The sequence below is a fragment of the Mytilus edulis genome, chromosome 12, assembly GCF_963676685.1.
Source record: "Mytilus edulis chromosome 12, xbMytEdul2.2, whole genome shotgun sequence".
Taxonomy (NCBI): Eukaryota; Metazoa; Mollusca; class Bivalvia; order Mytilida; family Mytilidae; genus Mytilus; species Mytilus edulis.
In genome coordinates this window covers 48269658-48284558 of record NC_092355.1, presented here as the reverse complement: position 1 = coordinate 48284558, position 14901 = coordinate 48269658, and the positions used below count along the sequence as shown (strand labels likewise).

At 31.9% G+C, this 14901-nt stretch overlaps 1 long non-coding RNA gene across 1 annotated transcript; it reads left to right on the top strand.

The window, feature by feature from the left end:
• The first annotated feature begins 11266 nt into the window (after nt 1-11266).
• Nucleotides 11267-14380, top strand: LOC139497151 (uncharacterized). Its single transcript, XR_011657693.1, has 3 exons — nt 11267-12112; nt 12873-12935; nt 14028-14380. It is a non-coding gene; the product is annotated as an uncharacterized lncRNA (long non-coding RNA).
• Nucleotides 14381-14901: the final 521 nt, after the last annotated feature.

Genomic DNA, 14901 nt, shown 5'->3' with positions numbered 1-14901 from the left:
AAGCATAATAAAATTATATTATATACACATTGTTGATTACTTTTGTGAGTTTTTGTTTACAGGATTCCTGCCAGTTTATATAGTTGGTGACTTTTGTGAGTTTTTGTTTACAGGGACTTTGCCAGTTTAAATATATCTGTGTACGTTATTTGTTACTTTTTTAGTTTTCGTTACAGAGACCATGCCAGATTATATCCCTATACATTGTTGGTTACTTTTGTGTTTTTGGTTAAAGAGACCCTGCTAGATTAAATCCATTTACATTGTTGGTTACTTTTATTAGTTTTGGTTACAGAGACCATGCTAGATTAAATCCCTATACGTTATTTGTTACTTTTGTTAATTTTTCGTTACAGAGACCCTCTCAGATTATATCCCCGTACATTTGTACATTATTGGTTACTTTTGAGAGTACAAATCAATTTCTTTGTTTTAAATCGAGTCATGAAATATAACTATTGTATATTGCCGCGCTATACAGTATGTACGAGATTTGATGATCCGAATCCGACCTGACGTGGCTGCGTATTTATTAATCTCGCACAGCAAAACGGAACCTCTCAGTGAGCAGAAGTTACACTATTAAAGACGTTGATTCCACCTTTCTATCTATACCGTTGTCAACCTTTTCATACATTTGATAAATCTGCATACACATACACGTGCTTATTGTTATCATAGCTTTAATAGTATGGAAACACACCATAGAATGAATTCATTCAAATTATTAAGATATGTTCAAAATTTTATTTTGAGTGATTAATACTCTAAACTATGTGTTGTTGTTTATTAATTTTACGATAAACACAAATTAAAAATATTGTGTATAGCTTAAACTAAAACTACAGTAAGCCTCGATCTCATAATACTTATAAGTTGTTTGTTTACCATTAGTTAAACGACAGCTAATAATACCTCTTGACAATTAAGACGCTGTAAGATAACAAATACTTCCGATATTGTATCAATTTGAAACCACAAGTCATAGGTAATTAATTAAAATGTTATACTAAATACAACGTCTTCAGTTTGTCACTTAAAATGAATATACAAGTGTGGGCTTTGCTCGTTGTTGAAGGCCGTACGAGGATCTAAAGTTGTAAATTTCTCTGTCATTTGGTCTCTTGTGGTGTAACACCACTGATTCGGGCACAGCCAGAAAGCACATACCAGAAAGTAGTAAATATTTAACACAAAATAGTTCCTACGCATGAGTGTTACTTTCTAAATATGTAGAATATTTATGTATTTTTGGTATCAAATAAAAGCTGATTGACTGGTGATCATTGTATAACACTTTTTGACTTATAATTTTGGATATTTAAAAAAACTGCACCAAATTTTAAAAATAGGGTACATTTTGCCTGTTTGTCAGATCTGAAGTACCTGTTTTGGTAAATCCAAAGTTCCGGGAACCATTTCTTTCTTTTATGCTATACAATGTATGTTGATTTTTTTAGTACAAAACCTCATAAAGTCAGTGTAGGGAAAACGGTAGTATTACATTTTCCTAGCATTAGGTTGGCCTTTTGTGTACCCAAGACAGGTGAAGGAAGTCAACTTAGGAGCGCCGTGATTGGATGTAAGGGTACAATATATATTTTTTTATTTATCTATGAATAACTGCAGTGTTTATATTTACAATATAAATTTTAAAACCTATTGAAATATTTTCTAGAGAATTATTCGAAAAGGCTTTCAAAATTTTATAAATTTGCTGCAAAATGACGGTGGGCATGGATAACATAAACAAGCTCCGTAGGAAATTGGTCATGATACTATTTGGCTGCAATTTTTAAAATGGAGTAATAAAGTACTAACACCACACATAACTGTTTTATCCAGGTTTTTATTATAAAAATTGTTAAAATTAAAAAATGTTAGTATTGTCGCCTATGGCAGAATAAATAGTACCGTTTTCCCTGTAGCTTTGACATGCAATAAATGTCACTTTATTTGCACTTAAAATGAAAGCGCTGTGTGTGTGCTTGAAATTGAGGAATTTAACATAGAAAGCAATGGGACCATGCATTAGTGGTGTACTTCTTTGTGAAGGGTTATCTCATTGGCAATTATACCACATCTTCGTATTTATAATTCATACAGTATTTTTAAAGAAGGCAGTATACGGAAGATTATTTATAAGATGTCTGTAATATTTGCCACAGAATCAAATCAATATCTAATGGTCCCCACTTCTCTTGAATGTTTGGGATATATCCTACTGGACGTTAATGGCAATCAACGTACAAGATGTATTACTGCAAAGTATAACATGCATTAGATTGTCATCTAAGAACTAAGAACAGAATAATTTGTACATGATACCCGGTAGGGTATATGGATAAGTTTTTTTTCAGCTTCTTTTTTTCTTACTTCAAAATTAGCACATTTCGTATGTATGCATATTCGTATAATGTCCATCAGTCTCACCAAATCCAATCCGATTATAAATAAGGATGTGGAAGGTGTTTACAGAATAGAGAATAATCGGCAAAAAAAGAATAATGGGCAAAAAGTTAATAAAGAGTAGAGAATAATGGGGTTAGATATAAAGAATAACGGCAAAACTTAAAGAATTGGGTAAAAATAATTATATTGATTAATGAATACAACAATGTCCAGAATACATATATGTTATTACAGAATAGCTATTACTTTGAAGATAAAGAATATTGAGCCAAACATTTAAAGAATACAGAAATTAAGGACCTCTCATCCAAACTCCCAGAATTGTGTAATCATATTGCCACACTTTTTACCTGATATAGATGTTGAAGACAACCATTTGAAGGACCAAGGCTACTACTAGAATATGTCTGATTCTATCCAGTAAGATTGCATTTAAAATTATTATTCGTCCTTATGCTTCAAGAACGTACCGTACAATCCGTATGAGGAAAAAGGAAACAACTATCAAAATAGAGATGTGGTATTATTGCCAATGATATAGCTATCAGCAAAATATAAAACAATGAAAAAGATGTAAACAAGTACTATTATAAGTACAAATACATGTAGCTGGAATAACTCTTTGCATAAAAATCTGGTGTAAGCGAAAATATTTAACTTTTCGCTAGGTCTAAACTAAATTAAATCGTAAAAAAGAGACAGGCATACAAATTTTATTTACAAATAAGTCTACAATTTAATGTTTTCATTTTCGGTTGAGTTTTTAAGAGTGATGGATTGCCTCCCACCACCACAATCTGTCATTTGTAATGCCTAGGGTTATAGGTTATGTATGAGACACTATTCATTCTCTCTATAAATACAAACAGGCGTTTGTCTTAACTATTTATAGATATGACAAGCAAATCAAATATTTTAATATGTAAAAACTTTCTTTTTTGTTTAATAATTTATTTATTTTATAGTAATAATATTTATTATATAATATTATATTAAATTGAACTTTCCGTTGTTATTTCCTGTTTTTACAGTTTGTAAACTGCTGTGAAATCAAATCAAATGCATTCAAACGTATTGGTATTATACCAGTTCACTTTATTACAAAAAAGAAAACCATGAAGGGTTAAAATGCTTACATGTTTACGTTTATTAACAGATTTGATGCATTATGTTTGCAACATTATCTCAATGTTGCATTTGGTATAAATATATACAATTTCTCCTGTAACGAAGATGAAATTATCTCCCTTTGCTATAATATGAGATGATGCAAAATAAACTATATCGCTGCGAAAGCTAGTGAATATACCAGTTGAAAGATTTTGCCATTGTCATGGAGGAATTATACCTTCTTAAATTGACTTGTAAAAAGTATAGACTATTAAATGAAATATTAGGTACTGGGTCTTAATGAGACCAGTGGAGCTGTATTCATGGTATTAGCTCCACACTGTTGACTGTGAATTTACTTAGAGAAAATAGCTCCACACTTATTCACTAAATTCTTTAATTATCTTAACTTATGTTTTGATTTCATTGTTCACATATACATTTATGTGGAATATTTAATGAAGTATCTGAACATCAGCATTTGGTCTCATTTGCCAGAGATCAGTCACAGTGGAACGACCCTTTGTTGACGTTTAACCGAAAATATTTGGCTTGATTAAATGTTTAACGTTGACGGTTTGGTTAATAAAAGTTTTAAGATTTGGGTGTTTTCAAATTATTCCTATAATTTGTCCTCGGTCAGTGATAATGGCATCAGAGGCTGTTACGCCATTAGAGACATCCTTGACCAATTTGACAGACCTTGAGCATATGACAGGGCCATTTTGAAAACACACATCAATCAACACTTTAATAAGAAACATGCAACACAAGACAAAAAGTAAAACCATGACGGTTCAAAATGCAAACATAACATGTATATTAGAAACATGCAACACAAGACAAAAAGTAAAACCATGACTGGTCAAAATGCAAACATTACATGTATATAAGAAACATGCAACACAAGACAAAAAGTAAAGCCATGACGGGTTAAATTGCAAACATTACAATAGCTAGACAAAAAGGTTAAACCTTGACGGGTTGAAATGCAACATTACAATAGCTAGATAAAAAAGTAAAACCATGACGGGTTAAATTGCAAACATTACAATAGCTAGACAAAAAGGTTAAACCTTGACGGGTTGAAATGCAACATTACAATAGCTAGATAAAAAAGTAAAGCCATGACGGGTTAAATTGCAAACATTACAATAGCTAGACAAAAAGGTTAAACCTTGACGGGTTGAAATGCAACATTACAATAGCTAGATAAAAAAGTAAAGCCATGACGGGTTAAATTGCAAACATTACAATAGCTAGACAAAAAGGTTAAACCTTGACGGGTTGAAATGCAACATTACAATAGCTAGACAAAAAATAAAACCACGATGGGCTAAAATGCAACTTTACAATAGCTAGACAAAAAGTAAAACTATGACGGGGCAAAATGCAACATTACAATAGGTAGACAAAAAGTAAAACCATGACGGGTAAAAATTTAGTATTACAATAGCTAAACAAAAAGTAAAAACCATGAGAAGGCAAACTGCAACATTACAATAGCTAGACAAAAAGTACACCCAAGACGGGGCAAAATGCAACATTACAATAGGTAGACAAAAATAAAACCATGACGGGTTATTAACATGTAACTTATTTTTTCGGGAGAAAAAGATATGCTGCAATTCTAATCCAACACGGTACAAATGCTAGCGTTAAAGTTATCTAAAAGAATTTGATTATTTGAGTTCTTTCTATCTGCTTTTTTAAACTAATAAAACAAGGGTATAATACCCGTGCAATTTCAACCCCCCTCCCCCCCAAAAAAAAACCAATTATGTTTCTTCTTTTTTTCTTCTTTTTTCTTTAACTTTTAAATGAAAGTAGAAAAGAAGGTTAAGTAAAATATATTTGTGATGTTTAAAATATGAAAAATACAAGTCGTTGGAATTTACCAAAGATACTGCAATTGTAATTATATATTCAGTTATGTATAACCAAGATTCATGATGACAAATAACAAACAAATTGCTAATTTTGCGCCCATTAAAGGCAACGTTACATAAAAATCTGATAAAAAAGTACAAAACATGTAAAACATAAACAAATAAAGGGAGTCAGCATGATACTAGTTTTTAAATGTACACAAAGTATTAAAGTAACAATTAGAAAGGTATCACAAATTATATTTGAATAAACGATTAAAAAATTGCGTAGTAAAATATGATATGTAAAATTGTCTTTCCACAGAAGATTAATATGGGATAGAGTCCTTCCCGTGTTTCTCAGCATATTCCGGTTTTTTTTGTGCAGACTGTGTTTTGTAGAATCTCTTTGGTGCACACTGTGTTTTGTAGAATCTCTTTGGTGCAGACTGTGTTTTGTAGAATCTCTTTGGTGCAGACTGTGTTTTGTAGAATCTCTTTGGTGCACACTGTGTTTTGTAGAATCTCTTTGGTGCAGACTGTGTTTTGTAATATCTTTGGTGCAAACTGTGTTTTGTAGAATCTCTTTGGTGCAGACTGTGTTTTGTAGAATCTCTTTGGTGCAGACTGTGTTTTGTAGAATCTCTTTGGTGCAGACTGTTTTGTGTAGAATCTCTTTGGTGCAGACTGTGTTTTGTAGAATCCCTTTGGTGCAGACTGTGTTTTGTAGAATCTCTTTGGTGCAGACTGTGTTTTGTAGAATCTCTTTGGTGCACACTGTGTTTTGTAGAATCCCTTTGGTGCATACTGTGTTTTGTAGAATCTCTTTGGTGCACACTGAGAATCTCTTGGTGAACACTGTGTTTTGTAGAATCTCTTTGGTGCACACTGTGTTTTGTAGAATCTCTTTGGTGCACACTGTGTTTTGTAGAATCTCTTTGGTGCACACTGTGTTTTGTAGAATCTCTTTGGTGCACACTGTGTTTTGTAGAATCCCTTTGGTGCACACTGTGTTTTGTAGAATCTCTTGTGTCTTTTCGTCGTTTTCATTGTTTGTTTGTTTGTCATGGAATGTCGATTCCACTTTGATTATTATGATGTTTTGGTGTCTCATTACTATATTATGCCTTGTTTATGCAAATCAAATCGATAAGATACGGAACACTATCTCATTGCTACAAGTATATATGTCTTTATGATCGAGTTAAACATTTTAATTTTATATCTCATACTCACGGTGTATATTCATAACGCTTCCTTTCCGATAGAATCGTCGTTTTTCCTTCCTTACCGAGTCAGAAAACGCGTCCTTTCCGACGTCTGTAGTTCTGCTATAACATTTGACAGTCAGTAATTATTCTGAAGTACACATGTCGACCAGAGGCATGGAACAGAGAGGAGAGGTTTTAAAGTACCAGATGCTTATCTGAGATTCCAATTTGAACTAAAGAAAGCAATATATAAAGATATGTTGGATAAATAATCTATATATATGAATAAAGTTATGTCACAAAAGGAACTTGTTTTTTATATATACAGAATTTGTCAAACGTCTCCATAACAGAAGAGACGTGAATGCATCCTTCATAGTCTTGTAATACTAATGGTAATAATTTATATAATTTCTAAGATGGTATAGCAGTGCTATTGGTTTCCCCTTTCTCCTTCTTCAAAGAACTTGATCATCTGATCTCTTTCTTTTTTTTTAAATTGGAGCCCTGTTCAAGAACAGTTAAAAGAGCATATGCTTAATTTTCGTTATCTTTTAGAATCATATTTTTTTTAACAGGTTGTACTTTCAACATAAAATATGCGAGTCAACCGCAAGTGTTAACACCCAAAAAAGGTCTTTAGTATAATCATTTTTCAACTTACAAAATGTGCTAAAGGTTTAAGCATCCCAAACATTACTCTTGTACAAAACTGTAACAGATTATCAAAGACTGTCTAGTAAGTACAATTTTAACCCAAGCCGCTGCTCTTTTAAGCACCGTCTTAGCAACGACTTGGTTGATTGTAAGTGTTCGGTGCAGAGACTGAAGACTTGAGACAATAACATGGAGATAAGTATGTATAAGAACAACGTTTTCAAGAATATAGGCGGGAGAGGGCTTTCGTCGGAAAAATATGTTTGATTAAACATAGGGAATCACTGGAGCATGACTGGAGCGAGCACCCCTTAGCTCAATCTTAATTCCTTGTTGATGGATTGTTTTCTGGCTTGCTTTGGTAGAGTATTGTCTGCATGTTTCACACTTGAGTAATATATATACGCATGTGCCCAGCAGTACATGAAATATGAAGACACCGGTGTACTACTATAGTACTTGACTTGTAATAGTGAGCAAGTATGAGAAAAATAGAGTGAGCCACCGTATACGGTAAAAATTAATATAAGGCAACTTTGTTATTCTTGAATCTGTTTCTGAGTTGTGAAGAACTAACATACAACCAACAGTGGGACGGTTATTCAAGTAAAGTACTGTAATACAATCGAGTCTTTATGTGATAAACTATAATAAAATTTAGTCCAATGTAAAACGGTTAAATAAGTAAAGACTCTTAATGTCTTGCAAATTTTCGACTGTAGGTAAACTAATAAGGAAAGAAAAAGATATAAATAGTAAATTCAAATCGTATGAATAATATTGGCGAACAAAAAAAGTATCACATTATGTCGCCGGACAATTGTAAGATGCTATACGATGGACTAAAAATGTATCGAAAATATAGCACAAAAGAAATCATGAAATAACTCGGTGCAATCCCAATCTAAGATGCAAACACATCAAAAGAAAAACAAAATCACATCATATCTCCACATGACACAAAACAAAAACCAACTGCAATCAACAAATAAAACGCAAAGAATTAAAAAAAATCCATTCGCGGGCAACTACCGACTTATTATACTGTATGATCGAACACAAACATAGATCCCGCTAACATGTTTAACCCCGCCACATTATTTATGTATGTGCCTGTCCCAAGTCAGGAGCCTGTAATTCAGTGGTTGCTGTTTGTTTATGCGTTACGTATTTGTTTTTCGTTCATTTTTTTTTATGATGAGTTTGAATATCACTTTGGTATCTTCCGCTTATGTTTTACTTGCATTGAATGGATACGTTTTTGAATTAAAATACACACAAAGATCGGTTATGTGATACAGTATAATCATTTACGAAATCAGAATTTTGTGTTACAAATTTGTAAACCAGAATATTTTCTTGGTAAAGATGAATAAATTTATTTTTTTTAATTTTCGGTAGGGGTAAAATTTTACATATTTTTTTTAGAATATCACAGATCAGCCCTCATGAGGATACCCAAACAGGTACAACAAACTGCAATTTAGACGAACTAATTGTCAAATATCATCCAATGAACTTTAATGCCAAATAGCACAAAAATAGTATTTCAATTGCATAAAACCCGTTAATTTTGGGCATCAAAGTCAGTAGAAATTTAATGAAGAATCATAAATTTCAATTTTTTAAAGTGTAAGATGTATACACATATCATCTATACATGTAACATAGTGATCCAAGACGATTTCAATGCCTTTACAAACACCATTTCTGACTTCGTAGTAGAATTTCCAAAGTCAAATGAAATAGATTGAATTGTTTCTCATATGGCCAAAAAGGAGTTTTGAATGAAAACAACACTATTGGCAATTATACCCCTTTTAATTTTTGATATGCTATAAATGTAATGCGCTCTTTTCAGGATTTACCTATATCAGGAACGATCAAAGCCAACATTTGATATATCCATTTCATTTATTGATTGACTAATATAATTATCGGGGAGCAAAACAATAAACGGAAGGACAACAGGGGATCATATGGGTAAATGTACACGCGTAACATAAAATGGCTGCAGCTTTGTTAGCTATGCAATGGAGTTCACTGTTTTTTTTAGAATGCATTGATAACTTGATCGTTAATAATTTGACTCCCATTTCAGATCATTGTCCCATCAGTTATACTTATTTTCATAGATGTTTATATTACAGGGTACAGGAAGTATACCCATACAAAGGTTGTTTTCTAAAATTCAAAAATTCTAATGTGAAACAAAGATTATGTGATATTTAATGACAAACATATGCTGATTATGAAACAGTTGTAGTTTTTTTCTTTCACCAACCAATCATAACCTAAGTGAAAATAATTGTACTTCTAGGAAACATCATTTGAGTTAAAATGATTTTCGTTCAAGGCATTATGACACGAGTGAAAATTATTTAAGTTCAAGGAATAAATCGAAGAAAATCCCATGGCACGGTTTTAACACGTCGAAAAAAATATCATGTGACTTTGAGATACCATACTTATCACACTTAGGGCCATGGTAGACTAGTGGTCTATGTAGTTTGTTTATAATGATCACTAGCATGTCAACGCTGCGGCGGCATTGATATCAAATCCCGCTTGTCGCAGATGCGTTTAATTCCCACCTTTCAATTGAAAGACATTTTGATTTTGTTCACTCAATTATTTTTTTTTCCACAAGTTTTGTTTCTGAAATGTCGCTTTTGTTTAGCAGCATTTCAATATGATACTTTGCATATGATTTCGAACAGTTATTGCGCTTTTGGATATCACCGTTTTCAATTGAACACTTTTCCATATGGGAGTTATCACCCATATTCTGTTTTTTGTTTGTTATCGCTTCTTTTTAGAAAGGGATGAAGTTATCGATTCTTCCTCAATATAATTTGTTAAATTCAATATTTGTGCCGAAGCTGTCTGGCTACATGTATTAAAATGTACTTCTCTTTTTGTGGATGACATAAGTGGTACGATGGTGTAACTCCTAAACCGTAAGTCGCTTTTGATATGAATGTGTTGGTTCATTAGCAGGAAGGAGAGAAACGCATCATAGCTACTAAGATTGAAATGTTGTACGCAAGGAAATCATAAGCAGGAAATTTAAGTTTAGGTCAAATGTTTAGCTCAATTTCTAAATTTTGAACTTGTTATCGCAACTCCTTAGAAACTGTAAAAGAGTTTTGGAAAAAATAACTGTATGTTGCAAGATGCCACAACGCCAATACATTTTCTAGGTATAAGTGCTCTAGTGATTATTATAAGAGTTTTCTCCCCTTAAATATCCAAAATAAGATGTTTGGTGGAATAACTTTTAAACAATATATATTATAGACATTGGGTCTTTTTATCTAGGATCCATAACATTTGACCATGAAATTGAGGTAATTTTCAGGTTCTAGATTTCGACATTTGTTATAACTTCATACTGGTATATCTGTTTTAATACATGTTTTCTCAATTCTCATATTTCTCTTGGTAGAAATATTTTCTTTTTCAAAGTTGAGCAAGTTTTGTCTCAAAAACCATCCAAGCAAAATAAGAGACAAAATTAATTATCGTGTACATTACTAATAAGACATATCAAAATATGTTAAAAACGTTTGAAATAATCATACGACAGGTCCACGTGCTGTCTTATGACGTGAAATGGAAAACAAAAATAGAAAAAATATACCAATACGTACTTGCGTAGAGTAGGTTAAGAAAAACGATTCGAGGATAAATGGAACCTTCATATATCGTTAAGAGATGTGTAATAGATCTGCAGGGCAATGCAAATATCGTACACATCCTTTTAAGAGAAGTATCGCTACATACATTTTTAAGTAAAACAATTGGCAAAGTAAGAAATATGTGCAAGTTTGATGAAAAACTGAACAAACAGGCAAAATGATAATGCTATAGGTAATGACAAAAAAAATTCAACGGTTAAGGTGGATGAAGACCCTTCCGGAAAGAATGTTTGAATCTACTGAAAAACTCTTTTTAGTCCTAACTAGTATTTAATGCAATATCATTTTTTGTATCTTCATTAAAAAATCATAGGATATTTTCAGGTTCAAGAGCGCTGGATCGCCAATAATCTGTTAAATTTAAAATTTGCACCGAAGCCGTCCGATTTAGGATTCATAACCCTTGGCTTGGAAATTTAGGCAAATTTGAGGTTCTGGATTTTGACCTATGCTATGATAAATTCATATAATTATACTTGTATACGACAAAGCCATAAGATCTTTTTTAATACATTCATTCTCAATTCTGATATGTCCCACTTTTTCAAAGCTGTGCAAGTTTTACAGAAACTAATCGTCAAAATAAACATTTGTTTCAAAAACCATCCAAGCAAAATAAGAGTCCAACAATATAAATTAAATGTACATTACCAATAAATCATTTCAAAATATGTCAAAAACGTTTGAAAAAATCATTCCACAGGTACACGTGCTGTCTTTTGATACGAAATGAAAATCACAAATAGGAAAAAGTATACCAATGCGTACTTGCATTATGTAGGTTTTAAATTAAAGATTAAAGCTTACACACAATTTAAATGTTCATCAGTAATATGATATAATTATCAAACAGTACTTAGTTATTAATTAATTTTTTTGACACACTCTACTTTTCTTGTCAACGAGTTCTCAATTAAAACCCGGAAGGTATCTTTGGTAATAAAACATAAACAGTCTGGATCCTCGGTGAGTGTTAATAATTAGGATTACGAACTACATTTAAAGATCTCTAGCTGCTATACTGTATTATTTAGCTGAACACTAAAATGGCACAGATCAGGCCTCATGATGATACTCAAGAAGGCTATGAAAAAACTTGAGAATTTAGACGAAATTATTGTTAAACAGCATCTGATGAACTTTGGTGTAAAAGGTAGGTTCATTAAATTTGCTTTGAGAGCTTTATTTATGAAACTGATATATCATTAATTTTTTAACGGAAATCGAGGATTACTTGTTCTGCTACTAATATAATATAAGACAGGGGAGATAAATAATTATGATTATTATTTCATTTTACTATATTCTATAATTATTTACCGTCTTATTGGCTAAAAGCATATGCAATCTTCTTTTGTAAAATTATAACCACCGTTGGAACATCTTGATAGAATAATATAAGATTATTTTAAAGTATTCTTATACAAGTACTTTTGAAAATATTTTTTGTGTTTTTATCTGAATAAAAACTCATTTACGTCAAATCAATGATTTGCCCAGTATTTCATAATAATATTTTTAAAAATGACACTGAAACCTAAACCCAATGTATGCCAATATCAGATTTAGAATAAAAGTTAATTTGAGCAAATGAAAGAACCCCATTGTTAAATGAAATACAATTAAACAGTCATACACAATAATATGATACTATACATTTCACTAAATATATCATCTTTAAAGAGAAAATAAATGCCAAAGCAGATAATAATTTTAGTTAAAATAAAAACAAAATGTAGTTATATATCTAGAAAAAGATATTTAATAAAAACAATTAATTAAGGGGTGAATGACAACCCATGATAAAGGTCACAGTATCAGCTGATTAAGGGACATAACTTTGTCAAATGAATATGTAATGATCCAATAATACATACGTACATATATTTAATAGACTCAATTTTATTTCTCAGGGTACAAGTTTAGTATTTGTGATTCGCAAAATCAGCAAATTATGGAAGCAGTAGAAGAAAGCGGTAAATATGATTTGATGATTTGTTTTTCTTTATCGAAAACAACATAGTAAATAAAGACAATAGTAGTATACCGCTGAAATGAATCCGGATCACAAAGTAAAATTTAGTCAAGTATAAGAGGACTACAACGGACCAACAGAAACACTGAACTGCTACAAAAACAAACGCCAAATACATAGATACATTTGATAATAGCTGCCATATTCCTGACTTGGTTCAGAACACTTTAAGGAAAACAGATTGCATGGTTGGATCTAGTTTTATGGATTGGCAAACCTCCCATTTATAAGAGCACAGACAAATATTATGTTGTTTTCCGTAACGTTTACAAATGTTCTTCCTTTATAAGCTTCATTTCCTAAAAACTTCTAAACGTTAACTAAACATGTATTTTGATGAACATATAAAAGAAATGAAATTTCCTTTGTATAAAAGAGATACGAGTAAAGGTATAGATGCTCATGAAAATCATAACAAAGGTATTTCAGCAACTGCTTTGTTTTCTTTACGTTGTGTATTTATTCAGATTTTAACCATTAAGATTTATCTGAAATGATTTGTCTACCGTCGAACACAAGTAAACGCAATGTTTAAATAATATTTTAGATTTACATTGAATAAAATATAAGGTGCAGGGTAACATAAAAGCATTGATGACAGAAGAAGTTTTGATAGATGCATGGGGCCCTTATCTACCTATGGAGCTTAAATACAGACCGCAATATATATAGTGGATGTATATACTTTTCAAATGCACGTTCTTCTGCAATCGTTGCATTAATTAGAGCCCTTTTCAAAATTCCGATTCTCATTTGAAATATACATAGTAATGCTATTAAAAGTAAATCGAGAGACATAAGAGCAAAGATGAGACAGGAACAAGGTAAAGATAAATAATCAAGTATTTACAGAAACTTTCCTGCATAGAATCATTGAAGATGTCTACAAAATGAGACGTGATACACAAACAAATAATGTCAAAGTTTGCTTCATAAAACGATAGACAGATTTTGTAACACCTATTTGCTTATATCCTGTAACGATATGTTCTAGCGTTGAGATTAAACTGTTCGTTAATAACATTTGATATAGATGATTCCAGTTGTTGCTGAAGATTATGTTGCAGCAGAACAAGAACTTTAGCGATACGAATAAGCAGTTATGAACACAAAACTCTTATGGAACGGAAAAGACCTTATCGTTGTTCTGGTTCATTTTGCTTCTGTTGTCTACAGTTTTTGTCATTATCACTGTACTAGTTTACATATTTTAAAGGAGCCAGCTGAAGGACGCCTACGGGTGCGGGAGTTTCTCGCTTCATTGAAGACCCATTGGTGGCCTTCGGCTGTTGTCTGCTCTATTGTCGTGTTGTTGTCGCTTTGACACATTCCGCATTTCCTTTCTCAATTTTATTGAAGAGTTCAAGTTGATTCAAGCTTGGACAAATAAAACAAAAGTAAGTGTCTTTTAAAAACTCATATTCACATTGTTTTAGTTAACTTGCCAGTGGCGCTTTTGTCATCACTTTGCGTTCGCCGATCAGTTGTCCGTCTTTGAAGTTATCGACAAAAGTAAGTGTCTTTTAAAAACTCATATTCACATTGTTTTAGTTAACTAGTCAGTGGCGCTTTTGTCATCACTTTGCGTTAGCCGATCGATCATCCGTTTTTGAAGTTATCCAAAATGTGCTTGAAACAAAACATGTTGACAATGTGCTTGAAACAGAACATTTAGAAAATGTGTATAAAACTAAATTTATCAATTATGTGCTTGAAACAAAATTTATTAACGATGTGCTTGAAACAAAACATATCGACAATGTGCACGAAACAGAAGATATCGACAATATGCTTGAAACACAACATATCGACCATGTGCTTGAAACACAATATATCGAGCATGTGATTGAAACAAAACATATCGACCATTTGCTTGACACAAAACAGATCGATGAATATCTTCACAC